This window comes from Rhinichthys klamathensis, unplaced genomic scaffold (genome assembly GCF_029890125.1).
Source record: "Rhinichthys klamathensis goyatoka isolate OS25496 unplaced genomic scaffold, OSU_Roscu_1.1 h1tg000001l_1, whole genome shotgun sequence".
Classification (NCBI taxonomy): domain Eukaryota; kingdom Metazoa; phylum Chordata; class Actinopteri; order Cypriniformes; family Leuciscidae; genus Rhinichthys; species Rhinichthys klamathensis.
In genome coordinates, this window is record NW_026606555.1 from 3,399,302 (window position 1) to 3,411,456 (window position 12,155).

Sequence of the window (12,155 nt, forward strand, 5' to 3'; positions counted from 1 at the left end):
GACATGCGGTCATCTGGTGATGGGGCAGATTCTTATTACATTTGCTCCTTCCTCTAATGGAAATGGCTGTATTATTGTTTTAACAAAAAAGACAAAAAGCTGGGTGGGAGGAGCGTGCACCAGACATTACCCTTGCTGAGCATGGTGGCATGTGTGTGGTAGCACATTGTCCCAACGTCTCATGGTTAAAGCTCGAGTTTCTCTTCATTCACGCATAAATCTTTCGCCTTTTACTAAAGATTTCCGTGGAGGGGAACATTTGCGAGTTACTGGTATTTTTGGATGCTCTGCTCACAGCAGAGCTACATGCGTTTGTTCAAAAACAGAGGACTTTTGGCGGCTTGCTCCGCAGAACTGCAGCAGGTTGGGCCAGCGTTCGAGAGTGGCCCAACGGTTCGGCCGTTTTGTCCATGTCTGGAGCTGGGTGGTCGTCAAACCATCACCACTTTCCCAGTTCACAACTTCAAATCTTGGGTCAGCAGCATGATTGTAAGGTTTAGCAATCACAAAAGGGTAGTGGTGGGAGCAACAAAGCCTTTCAAAGCTTTCAACTGATTGCTTTGCAAATTGATTAACTGTTTTGACGCATTCGGAAGGCCACACTGGTGACGCATTCGGAAGGCCCCTGCTGGTCAGACTGGAAATGCAACAGTGGAAATGCCACAAAAACTCAGGCCAAACATGCATAAAACAACCTTTTACAAACCCATTGCAAGCGCTTTCTTGAAGGTAAAATCTTTCAAATGGAATTAGCTAACCACCCTCAGGTGAGTCTTGAACGGCAGGTTGGCTTTATCAGCAGTTTCAACGGCAGAGCTTGAGCTCATACAAGGTGTCTGGCGTGATAAAGAAGAAGCCTCCCCGTCGGGGAATCGAACCCCGGTCTTCCGCGTGACAGGCGGAGATACTGTCCACTATACTAACGAGGACTGGTGGTTACTGCAGTGTCCCTGAGCGGTACGGCACCGTATGCTCAACCGTTGAGAAGTCAAGAATACTGGACATGCGGTCATCTGGTGATGGGGCAGATTCTTATTACATTTGCTCCTTCCTCTAATGGAAATGGCTGTATTATTGTTTTAACAAAAAAGACAAAAAGCTGGGTGGGAGGAGCGTGCACCAGACATTACCCTTGCTGAGCATGGTGGCATGTGTGTGGTAGCACATTGTCCCAACGTCTCATGGTTAAAGCTCGAGTTTCTCTTCATTCACGCATAAATCTTTCGCCTTTTACTAAAGATTTCCGTGGAGGGGAACATTTGCGAGTTACTGGTATTTTTGGATGCTCTGCTCACAGCAGAGTTACATGCGTTTGTTCAAAAACAGAGGACTTTTGGCGGCTTGCTCCGCAGAACTGCAGCAGGTTGGGCCAGCGTTCGAGAGTGGCCCAACGGTTCAGCCGTTTTGTCCATGTCTGGAGCTGGGTGGTCGTCAAACCATCACCACTTTCCCAGTTCACAACTTCAAATTTTGGGTCAGCAGCATGATTGTAAGGTTTACCAATCACAAAAGGGTAGTGGTGGGAGCAACAAAGCCTTTCAAAGCTTTCAACTGATTGCTTTGCAAATTGATTAACTGTTTTGACGCATTCGGAAGGCCACACTGGTGACGCATTCGGAAGGCCCCTGCTGGTCAGACTGGAAATGCAACAGTGGAAATGCCACAAAAACTCAGGCCAAACATGCATAAAACAACCTTTTACAAACCCATTGCAAGCGCTTTCTTGAAGGTAAAATCTTTCAAATGGAATTAGCTAACCACCCTCAGGTGAGTCTTGAACGGCAGGTTGGCTTTATCAGCAGTTTCAACGGCAGAGCTTGAGCTCATACAAGGTGTCTGGCCGTGATAAAGAAGAAGCCTCCCTGTCGGGGAATCTAACCCCGGTCTTCCGCGTGACAGGCGGAGATACTGTCCACTATACTAACGAGGACTGGTGGTTACTGCAGTGTCCCTGAGCGGTACGGCACCGTATGCTCAACCGTTGAGAAGTCAAGAATACTGGACATGCGGTCATCTGGTGATGGGGCAGATTCTTATTACATTTGCTCCTTCCTCTAATGGAAATGGCTGTATTATTGTTTTAACAAAAAAGACAAAAAGCTGGGTGGGAGGAGCGTGCACCAGACATTACCCTTGCTGAGCATGGTGGCATGTGTGTGGTAGCACATTGTCCCAACGTCTCATGGTTAAAGCTCGAGTTTCTCTTCATTCACGCATAAATCTTTCGCCTTTTACTAAAGATTTCCGTGGAGGGGAACATTTGCGAGTTACTGGTATTTTTGGATGCTCTGCTCACAGCAGAGCTACATGCGTTTGTTCAAAAACAGAGGACTTTTGGCGGCTTGCTCCGCAGAACTGCAGCAGGTTGGGCCAGCGTTCGAGAGTGGCCCAACGGTTCGGCCGTTTTGTCCATGTCTGGAGCTGGGTGGTCGTCAAACCATCACCACTTTCCCAGTTCACAACTTCAAATCTTGGGTCAGCAGCATGATTGTAAGGTTTACCAATCACAAAAGGGTAGTGGTGGGAGCAACAAAGCCTTTCAAAGCTTTCAACTGATTGCTTTGCAAATTGATTAACTGTTTTGACGCATTCGGAAGGCCACACTGGTGACGCATTCGGAAGGCCCCTGCTGGTCAGACTGGAAATGCAACAGTGGAAATGCCACAAAAACTCAGGCCAAACATGCATAAAACAACCTTTTACAAACCCATTGCAAGCGCTTTCTTGAAGGTAAAATCTTTCAAATGGAATTAGCTAACCACCCTCAGGTGAGTCTTGAACGGCAGGTTGGCTTTATCAGCAGTTTCAACGGCAGAGCTTGAGCTCATACAAGGTGTCTGGCCGTGATAAAGAAGAAGCCTCCCCTTCGGGGAATCGAACCCCGGTCTTCCGCGTGACAGGCGGAGATACTGTCCACTATACTAACGAGGACTGGTGGTTACTGCAGTGTCCCTGAGCGGTACGCCACCGTATGCTCAACCGTTGAGAAGTCAAGAATACTGGACATGCGGTCATCTGGTGATGGGGCAGATTCTTATTACATTTGCTCCTTCCTCTAATGGAATTGGCTGTATTATTGTTTTAACAAAAAAGACAAAAAGCTGGGTGGGAGGAGCGTGCACCAGACATTACCCTTGCTGAGCATGGTGGTATGTGTTTGGTAGCACATTGTCCCAACGTCTCATGGTTACAGCTCGAGTTTCTCTTCATTCACGCATAAATCTTTCGCCTTTTACTAAAGATTTCCGTGGAGGGGAACATTTGCGAGTTACTGGTATTTTTGGATGCTCTGCTCACAGCAGAGCTACATGCGTTTGTTCAAAAACAGAGGACTTTTGGCGGCTTGCTCCGCAGAACTGCAGCAGGTTGGGCCAGCGTTCGAGAGTGGCCCAACGGTTCGGCCGTTTTGTCCATGTCTGGAGCTGGGAGGTCGTCAAACCATCACCACTTTCCCAGTTCACAACTTCAAATCTTGGGTCAGCAGCATGATTGTAAGGTTTACCAATCACAAAAGGGTAGTGGTGGGAGCAACAAAGCCTTTCAAAGCTTTCAACTGATTGCTTTGCAAATTGATTAACTGTTTTGACGCATTCAGAAGGCCACACTGGTGACGCATTCGGAAGGCCCCTGCTGGTCAGACTGGAAATGCAACAGTGGAAATGCCACAAAAACTCAGGCCAAACATGCATAAAACAACCTTTTACAAACCCATTGCAAGCGCTTTCTTGAAGGTAAAATCTTTCAAATGGAATTAGCTAACCACCCTCAGGTGAGTCTTGAACGGCAGGTTGGCTTTATCAGCAGTTTCAACGGCAGAGCTTGAGCTCATACAAGGTGTCTGGCCGTGATAAAGAAGAAGCACGTCTTCCGCGTGACAGGCGGAGATACTGTCCACTATACTAACGAGGACTGGTGGTTACTGCAGTGTCCCTGAGCGGTACGGCACCGTATGCTCAACCGTTGAGAAGTCAAGAATACTGGACATGCGGTCATCTGGTGATGGGGCAGATTCTTATTACATTTGCTCCTTCCTCTAATGGAATTGGCTGTATTATTGTTTTAACAAAAAAGACAAAAAGCTGGGTGGGAGGAGCGTGCACCAGACATTACCCTTGCTGAGCATGGTGGCATGTGTTTGGTAGCACATTGTCCCAACGTCTCATGGTTACAGCTCGAGTTTCTCTTCATTCACGCATAAATCTTTCGCCTTTTACTAAAGATTTCCGTGGAGGGGAACATTTGCGAGTTACTGGTATTTTTGGATGCTCTGCTCACAGCAGAGCTACATGCGTTTGTTCAAAAACAGAGGACTTTTGGCGGCTTGCTCCACAGAACTGCAGCAGGTTGGGCCAGCGTTCAAGAGTGGCCCAACGGTTCGGCCGTTTTGTCCATGTCTGGAGCTGGGAGGTCGTCAAACCATCACCACTTTCCCAGTTCACAACTTCAAATCTTGGGTCAGCAGCATGATTGTAAGGTTTACCAATCACAAAAGGGTAGTGGTGGGAGCAACAAAGCCTTTCAAAGCTTTCAACTGATTGCTTTGCAAATTGATTAACTGTTTTGACGCATTTGGAAGGCCACACTGGTGACGCATTCGGAAGGCCCCTGCTGGTCAGACTGGAAATGCAACAGTGGAAATGCCACAAAAACTCAGGCCAAACATGCATAAAACAACCTTTTACAAACCCATTGCAAGCGCTTTCTTGAAGGTAAAATCTTTCAAATGGAATTAGCTAACCACCCTCAGGTGAGTCTTGAACGGCAGGTTGGCTTTATCAGCAGTTTCAACGGCAGAGCTTGAGCTCATACAAGGTGTCTGGCCGTGATAAAGAAGAAGCCTCCCCTTCGGGGAATCGAACCCCGGTCTTCCGCGTGACAGGCGGAGATACTGTCCACTATACTAACGAGGACTGGTGGTTACTGCAGTGTCCCTGAGCGGTACGCCACCGTATGCTCAACCGTTGAGAAGTCAAGAATACTGGACATGCGGTCATCTGGTGATGGGGCAGATTCTTATTACATTTGCTCCTTCCTCTAATGGAATTGGCTGTATTATTGTTTTAACAAAAAAGACAAAAAGCTGGGTGGGAGGAGCGTGCACCAGACATTACCCTTGCTGAGCATGGTGGCATGTGTGTGGTAGCACATTGTCCCAACGTCTCATGGTTAAAGCTCGAGTTTCTCTTCATTCACGCATAAATCTTTCGCCTTTTACTAAAGATTTCCGTGGAGGGGAACATTTGCGAGTTACTGGTATTTTTGGATGCTCTGCTCACAGCAGAGCTACATGCGTTTGTTCAAAAACAGAGGACTTTTGGCGGCTTGCTCCGCAGAACTGCAGCAGGTTGGGCCAGCGTTCGAGAGTGGCCCAACGGTTCGGCCGTTTTGTCCATGTCTGGAGCTGGGTGGTCGTCAAACCATCACCACTTTCCCAGTTCACAACTTCAAATCTTGGGTCAGCAGCATGATTGTAAGGTTTACCAATCACAAAAGGGTAGTGGTGGGAGCAACAAAGCCTTTCAAAGCTTTCAACTGATTGCTTTGCAAATTGATTAACTGTTTTGACGCATTCGGAAGGCCACACTGGTGACGCATTCGGAAGGCCCCTGCTGGTCAGACTGGAAATGCAACAGTGGAAATGCCACAAAAACTCAGGCCAAACATGCATAAAACAACCTTTTACAAACCCATTGCAAGCGCTTTCTTGAAGGTAAAATCTTTCAAATGGAATTAGCTAACCACCCTCAGGTGAGTCTTGAACGGCAGGTTGGCTTTATCAGCAGTTTCAACGGCAGAGCTTGAGCTCATACAAGGTGTCTGGCCGTGATAAAGAAGAAGCCTCCCCGTCGGGGAATCGAACCCCGGTCTTCCGCGTGACAGGCGGAGATACTGTCCACTATACTAACGAGGACTGGTGGTTACTGCAGTGTCCCTGAGCGGTACGCCACCGTATGCTCAACCGTTGAGAAGTCAAGAATACTGGACATGCGGTCATCTGGTGATGGGGCAGATTCTTATTACATTTGCTCCTTCCTCTAATGGAATTGGCTGTATTATTGTTTTAACAAAAAAGACAAAAAGCTGGGTGGGAGGAGCGTGCACCAGACATTACCCTTGCTGAGCATGGTGGCATGTGTTTGGTAGCACATTGTCCCAACGTCTCATGGTTACAGCTCGAGTTTCTCTTCATTCACGCATAAATCTTTCGCCTTTTACTAAAGATTTCCGTGGAGGGGAACATTTGCGAGTTACTGGTATTTTTGGATGCTCTGCTCACAGCAGAGCTACATGCGTTTGTTCAAAAACAGAGGACTTTTGGCGGCTTGCTCCGCAGAACTGCAGCAGGTTGGGCCAGCGTTCGAAAGTGGCCCAACGGTTCGGCCGTTTTGTCCATGTCTGGAGCTGGGTGGTCGTCAAACCATCACCACTTTCCCAGTTCACAACTTCAAATCTTGGGTCAGCAGCATGATTGTAAGGTTTACCAATCACAAAAGGGTAGTGGTGGGAGCAACAAAGCCTTTCAAAGCTTTCAACTGATTGCTTTGCAAATTGATTAACTGTTTTGACGCATTCGGAAGGCCACACTGGTGACGCATTCGGAAGGCCCCTGCTGGTCAGACTGGAAATGCAACAGTGGAAATGCCACAAAAACTCAGGCCAAACATGCATAAAACAACCTTTTACAAACCCATTGCAAGCGCTTTCTTGAAGGTAAAATCTTTCAAATGGAATTAGCTAACCACCCTCAGGTGAGTCTTGAACGGCAGGTTGGCTTTATCAGCAGTTTCAACGGCAGAGCTTGAGCTCATACAAGGTGTCTGGCCGTGATAAAGAAGAAGCCTCCCCGTCGGGGAATCGAACCCCGGTCTTCCGCGTGACAGGCGGAGATACTGTCCACTATACTAACGAGGACTGGTGGTTACTGCAGTGTCCCTGAGCGGTACGGCACCGTATGCTCAACCGTTGAGAAGTCAAGAATACTGGACATGCGGTCATCTGGTGATGGGGCAGATTCTTATTACATTTGCTCCTTCCTCTAATGGAAATGGCTGTATTATTGTTTTAACAAAAAAGACAAAAAGCTGGGTGGGAGGAGCGTGCACCAGACATTACCCTTGCTGAGCATGGTGGCATGTGTGTGGTAGCACATTGTCCCAACGTTAGTGATGGCCAAATGAGGCTTCCTGAACCACTGAGGCTTTCCAGCCCATTGGTTCACCAAAAGGTTCGTTTACCTGAAGCCTCATGAAACAGTGTGCTCCCTAGTGACACCTGCTGTGCAAAGCAATGTATCGCACACAAATCTATTCATCCTGAGCAACCAAATTGTCATGGTGTGGGCACACCCTTTTTCTATTGCCTGTGTATTAAATAAAGTTTTTTACTCTGCTTGTGTTTACCTATGCACACACAACTCACACACACATAACTTTGTATTCAGTAGTTCTTTGGGTTAGTGATGACAGTGAATGCCCCAAATGAGTGTCAAGAAATCACTGAGTGCAGTGCTGACTGAGTGCAATAGTGTAGTGATTATGGAACTGGGAGTACAATTATGTAGTGCTTATGGAACTGGGAGTGGAACAGCAAACTGCAACAGGGATGGGAACATTTTTACTGATTTTTATTTATTTATTTGTTTATTTATTTATTTATTTATTTATCTAGTCTTAGAATAATAATAATAGCAATAATATATATATATATATATATATATATATATATATATATACAATAATAACACTACTACCAATATATGTATATATATATAGCAACTAGAACTAGATATAGGCTAATTTACTCTAATAATCTAATAATCTACTAAACTAAGTATAATGTAATATAATATATAATACAGGCTATGATATATAATGATAACTATGCTACTACAAACTCGCTACAACTCGCTACTCACTACTTCGTACAACCAACACTTCAACACCAATGCAAACGCCTACTGCAAAACCCACGAGAGGCGCGAGGTTTCGAACCACTTTTATCCGGAAGCGATACTCAGAATGAAGCAATGACGTATTCAACACAATCCGAGGCCTCGTTTGTTATCGTCACGTGATTTTCACGGAAACGACACAAGCCTCGAATCGGGGCTTCATCTGGAACGCCCCTTTTTGCTCGACACAAGCTCCGGAGCCTCGCTTCAGATGTCACATCACTACCCAACGTCTCATGGTTACAGCTCGAGTTTCTCTTCATTCACGCATAAATCTTTCGCCTTTTACTAAAGATTTCCGTGGAGGGGAACATTTGCGAGTTACTGGTATTTTTGGATGCTCTGCTCACAGCAGAGCTACATGCGTTTGTTCAAAAACAGAGGACTTTTGGCGGCTTGCTCCGCAGAACTGCAGCAGGTTGGGCCAGCGTTCGAGAGTGGCCCAACGGTTCGGCCGTTTTGTCCATGTCTGGAGCTGGGTGGTCGTCAAACCATCACCACTTTCCCAGTTCACAACTTCAAATCTTGGGTCAGCAGCATGATTGTAAGGTTTACCAATCACAAAAGGGTAGTGGTGGGAGCAACAAAGCCTTTCAAAGCTTTCAACTGATTGCTTTGCAAATTGATTAACTGTTTTGACGCATTCGGAAGGCCACACTGGTGACGCATTCGGAAGGCCCCTGCTGGTCAGACTGGAAATGCAACAGTGGAAATGCCACAAAAACTCAGGCCAAACATGGATAAAACAACCTTTTACAAACCCATTGCAAGCGCTTTCTTGAAGGTAAAATCTTTCAAATGGAATTAGCTAACCACCCTCAGGTGAGTCTTGAACGGCAGGTTGGCTTTATCAGCAGTTTCAACGGCAGAGCTTGAGCTCATACAAGGTGTCTGGCCGTGATAAAGAAGAAGCCTCCCCGTCGGGGAATCGAACCCCGGTCTTCCGCGTGACAGGCGGAGATACTGTCCACTATACTAACGAGGACTGGTGGTTACTGCAGTGTCCCTGAGCGGTACGCCACCGTATGCTCAACCGTTGAGAAGTCAAGAATACTGGACATGCGGTCATCTGGTGATGGGGCAGATTCTTATTACATTTGCTCCTTCCTCTAATGGAATTGGCTGTATTATTGTTTTAACAAAAAAGACAAAAAGCTGGGTGGGAGGAGCGTGCACCAGACATTACCCTTGCTGAGCATGGTGGCATGTGTTTGGTAGCACATTGTCCCAACGTCTCATGGTTACAGCTCGAGTTTCTCTTCATTCACGCATAAATCTTTCGCCTTTTACTAAAGATTTCCGTGGAGGGGAACATTTGCGAGTTACTGGTATTTTTGGATGCTCTGCTCACAGCAGAGCTACATGCGTTTGATCAAAAACAGAGGACTTTTGGCGGCTTGCTCCGCAGAACTGCAGCAGGTTGGGCCAGCGTTCAAGAGTGGCCCAACGGTTCGGCCGTTTTGTCCATGTCTGGAGCTGGGAGGTCGTCAAACCATCACCACTTTCCCAGTTCACAACTTCAAATCTTGGGTCAGCAGCATGATTGTAAGGTTTACCAATCACAAAAGGGTAGTGGTGGGAGCAACAAAGCCTTTCAAAGCTTTCAACTGATTGCTTTGCAAATTGATTAACTGTTTTGACGCATTCGGAAGGCCACACTGGTGACGCATTCGGAAGGCCCCTGCTGGTCAGACTGGAAATGCAACAGTGGAAATGCCACAAAAACTCAGGCCAAACATGCATAAAACAACCTTTTACAAACCCATTGCAAGCGCTTTCTTGAAGGTAAAATCTTTCAAATGGAATTAGCTAACCACCCTCAGGTGAGTCTTGAACGGCAGGTTGGCTTTATCAGCAGTTTCAACGGCAGAACTTGAGCTCATACAAGGTGTCTGGCCGTGATAAAGAAGAAGCCTCCCCGTCGGGGAATCTAACCCCGGTCTTCCGCGTGACAGGCGGAGATACTGTCCACTATACTAACGAGGACTGGTGGTTACTGCAGTGTCCCTGAGCGGTACGGCACCGTATGCTCAACCGTTGAGAAGTCAAGAATACTGGACATGCGGTCATCTGGTGATGGGGCAGATTCTTATTACATTTGCTCCTTCCTCTAATGGAAATGGCTGTATTATTGTTTTAACAAAAAAGACAAAAAGCTGGGTGGGAGGAGCGTGCACCAGACATTACCCTTGCTGAGCATGGTGGCATGTGTGTGGTAGCACATTGTCCCAACGTCTCATGGTTAAAGCTCGAGTTTCTCTTCATTCACGCATAAATCTTTCGCCTTTTACTAAAGAATTCCGTGGAGGGGAACATTTGCGAGTTACTGGTATTTTTGGATGCTCTGCTCACAGCAGAGCTACATGCGTTTGTTCAAAAACAGAGGACTTTTGGCGGCTTGCTCCGCAGAACTGCAGCAGGTTGGGCCAGCGTTCGAGAGTGGCCCAACGGTTCGGCCGTTTTGTCCATGTCTGGAGCTGGGTGGTCGTCAAACCATCACCACTTTCCCAGTTCACAACTTCAAATCTTGGGTCAGCAGCATGATTGTAAGGTTTACCAATCACAAAAGGGTAGTGGTGGGAGCAACAAAGCCTTTCAAAGCTTTCAACTGATTGCTTTGCAAATTGATTAACTGTTTTGACGCATTCGGAAGGCCACACTGGTGACGCATTCGGAAGGCCCCTGCTGGTCAGACTGGAAATGCAACAGTGGAAATGCCACAAAAACTCAGGCCAAACATGCATAAAACAACCTTTTACAAACCCATTGCAAGCGCTTTCTTGAAGGTAAAATCTTTCAAATGGAATTAGCTAACCACCCTCAGGTGAGTCTTGAACGGCAGGTTGGCTTTATCAGCAGTTTCAACGGCAGAGCTTGAGCTCATACAAGGTGTCTGGCCGTGATAAAGAAGAAGCCTCCCCTTCGGGGAATCGAACCCCGGTCTTCCGCGTGACAGGCGGAGATACTGTCCACTATACTAACGAGGACTGGTGGTTACTGCAGTGTCCCTGAGCGGTACGCCACCGTATGCTCAACCGTTGAGAAGTCAAGAATACTGGACATGCGGTCATCTGGTGATGGGGCAGATTCTTATTACATTTGCTCCTTCCTCTAATGGAATTGGCTGTATTATTGTTTTAACAAAAAAGACAAAAAGCTGGGTGGGAGGAGCGTGCACCAGACATTACCCTTGCTGAGCATGGTGGTATGTGTTTGGTAGCACATTGTCCCAACGTCTCATGGTTACAGCTCGAGTTTCTCTTCATTCACGCATAAATCTTTCGCCTTTTACTAAAGATTTCCGTGGAGGGGAACATTTGCGAGTTACTGGTATTTTTGGATGCTCTGCTCACAGCAGAGCTACATGCGTTTGTTCAAAAACAGAGGACTTTTGGCGGCTTGCTCCGCAGAACTGCAGCAGGTTGGGCCAGCGTTCGAGAGTGGCCCAACGGTTCGGCCGTTTTGTCCATGTCTGGAGCTGGGAGGTCGTCAAACCATCACCACTTTCCCAGTTCACAACTTCAAATCTTGGGTCAGCAGCATGATTGTAAGGTTTACCAATCACAAAAGGGTAGTGGTGGGAGCAACAAAGCCTTTCAAAGCTTTCAACTGATTGCTTTGCAAATTGATTAACTGTTTTGACGCATTCAGAAGGCCACACTGGTGACGCATTCGGAAGGCCCCTGCTGGTCAGACTGGAAATGCAACAGTGGAAATGCCACAAAAACTCAGGCCAAACATGCATAAAACAACCTTTTACAAACCCATTGCAAGCACTTTCTTGAAGGTAAAATCTTTCAAATGGAATTAGCTAACCACCCTCAGGTGAGTCTTGAACGGCAGGTTGGCTTTATCAGCAGTTTCAACGGCAGAACTTGAGCTCATACAAGGTGTCTGGCCGTGATAAAGAAGAAGCCTCCCCGTCGGGGAATCGAACCCCGGTCTTCCGCGTGACAGGCGGAGATACTGTCCACTATACTAACGAGGACTGGTGGTTACTGCAGTGTCCCTGAGCGGTACGGCACCGTATGCTCAACCGTTGAGAAGTCAAGAATACTGGACATGCGGTCATCTGGTGATGGGGCAGATTCTTATTACATTTGCTCCTTCCTCTAATGGAAATGGCTGTATTATTGTTTTAACAAAAAAGACAAAAAGCTGGGTGGGAGGAGCGTGCACCAGACATTACCCTTGCTGAGCATGG

The 12,155-nt window shown here is 46.9% G+C and overlaps 16 non-coding genes across 16 annotated transcripts; 11 read left to right on the plus strand and 5 right to left on the minus strand.

Moving 5' to 3' along the window:
• The first annotated feature begins 188 nt into the window (after window positions 1-188).
• LOC130096130 (U5 spliceosomal RNA) lies at window positions 189-304 on the plus strand. Its single transcript, XR_008808176.1, has one exon. It is a non-coding gene; the product is annotated as a U5 spliceosomal RNA (small nuclear RNA).
• Window positions 305-857: 553 nt separating this feature from the next.
• On the minus strand, window positions 858-929 carry trnad-guc (transfer RNA aspartic acid (anticodon GUC)). The gene has a single exon. It is a non-coding gene; the product is annotated as a tRNA-Asp (tRNA).
• Window positions 930-1,188: 259 nt separating this feature from the next.
• Window positions 1,189-1,304, plus strand: LOC130076355 (U5 spliceosomal RNA). Its single transcript, XR_008805635.1, has one exon. It is a non-coding gene; the product is annotated as a U5 spliceosomal RNA (small nuclear RNA).
• Window positions 1,305-2,189: 885 nt separating this feature from the next.
• On the plus strand, window positions 2,190-2,305 carry LOC130096190 (U5 spliceosomal RNA). The gene has a single exon (XR_008808182.1). It is a non-coding gene; the product is annotated as a U5 spliceosomal RNA (small nuclear RNA).
• Window positions 2,306-3,191: 886 nt separating this feature from the next.
• On the plus strand, window positions 3,192-3,306 carry LOC130105370 (U5 spliceosomal RNA). The gene has a single exon (XR_008809593.1). It is a non-coding gene; the product is annotated as a U5 spliceosomal RNA (small nuclear RNA).
• Window positions 3,307-4,169: 863 nt separating this feature from the next.
• On the plus strand, window positions 4,170-4,284 carry LOC130105429 (U5 spliceosomal RNA). Its single transcript, XR_008809605.1, has one exon. It is a non-coding gene; the product is annotated as a U5 spliceosomal RNA (small nuclear RNA).
• Window positions 4,285-5,169: 885 nt separating this feature from the next.
• On the plus strand, window positions 5,170-5,285 carry LOC130096273 (U5 spliceosomal RNA). The gene has a single exon (XR_008808185.1). It is a non-coding gene; the product is annotated as a U5 spliceosomal RNA (small nuclear RNA).
• Window positions 5,286-5,839: 554 nt separating this feature from the next.
• Window positions 5,840-5,911, minus strand: trnad-guc (transfer RNA aspartic acid (anticodon GUC)). The gene has a single exon. It is a non-coding gene; the product is annotated as a tRNA-Asp (tRNA).
• A 260-nt stretch (window positions 5,912-6,171) lies between these two features.
• On the plus strand, window positions 6,172-6,286 carry LOC130105491 (U5 spliceosomal RNA). The gene has a single exon (XR_008809618.1). It is a non-coding gene; the product is annotated as a U5 spliceosomal RNA (small nuclear RNA).
• Window positions 6,287-6,840: 554 nt separating this feature from the next.
• On the minus strand, window positions 6,841-6,912 carry trnad-guc (transfer RNA aspartic acid (anticodon GUC)). Its single transcript has one exon. It is a non-coding gene; the product is annotated as a tRNA-Asp (tRNA).
• A 1,283-nt stretch (window positions 6,913-8,195) lies between these two features.
• On the plus strand, window positions 8,196-8,310 carry LOC130105536 (U5 spliceosomal RNA). The gene has a single exon (XR_008809633.1). It is a non-coding gene; the product is annotated as a U5 spliceosomal RNA (small nuclear RNA).
• A 554-nt stretch (window positions 8,311-8,864) lies between these two features.
• trnad-guc (transfer RNA aspartic acid (anticodon GUC)) lies at window positions 8,865-8,936 on the minus strand. Its single transcript has one exon. It is a non-coding gene; the product is annotated as a tRNA-Asp (tRNA).
• Window positions 8,937-9,196: 260 nt separating this feature from the next.
• Window positions 9,197-9,311, plus strand: LOC130105594 (U5 spliceosomal RNA). The gene has a single exon (XR_008809640.1). It is a non-coding gene; the product is annotated as a U5 spliceosomal RNA (small nuclear RNA).
• An 885-nt stretch (window positions 9,312-10,196) lies between these two features.
• LOC130079474 (U5 spliceosomal RNA) lies at window positions 10,197-10,312 on the plus strand. Its single transcript, XR_008806468.1, has one exon. It is a non-coding gene; the product is annotated as a U5 spliceosomal RNA (small nuclear RNA).
• Window positions 10,313-11,198: 886 nt separating this feature from the next.
• Window positions 11,199-11,313, plus strand: LOC130105645 (U5 spliceosomal RNA). Its single transcript, XR_008809648.1, has one exon. It is a non-coding gene; the product is annotated as a U5 spliceosomal RNA (small nuclear RNA).
• Window positions 11,314-11,867: 554 nt separating this feature from the next.
• Window positions 11,868-11,939, minus strand: trnad-guc (transfer RNA aspartic acid (anticodon GUC)). The gene has a single exon. It is a non-coding gene; the product is annotated as a tRNA-Asp (tRNA).
• Window positions 11,940-12,155: the final 216 nt, after the last annotated feature.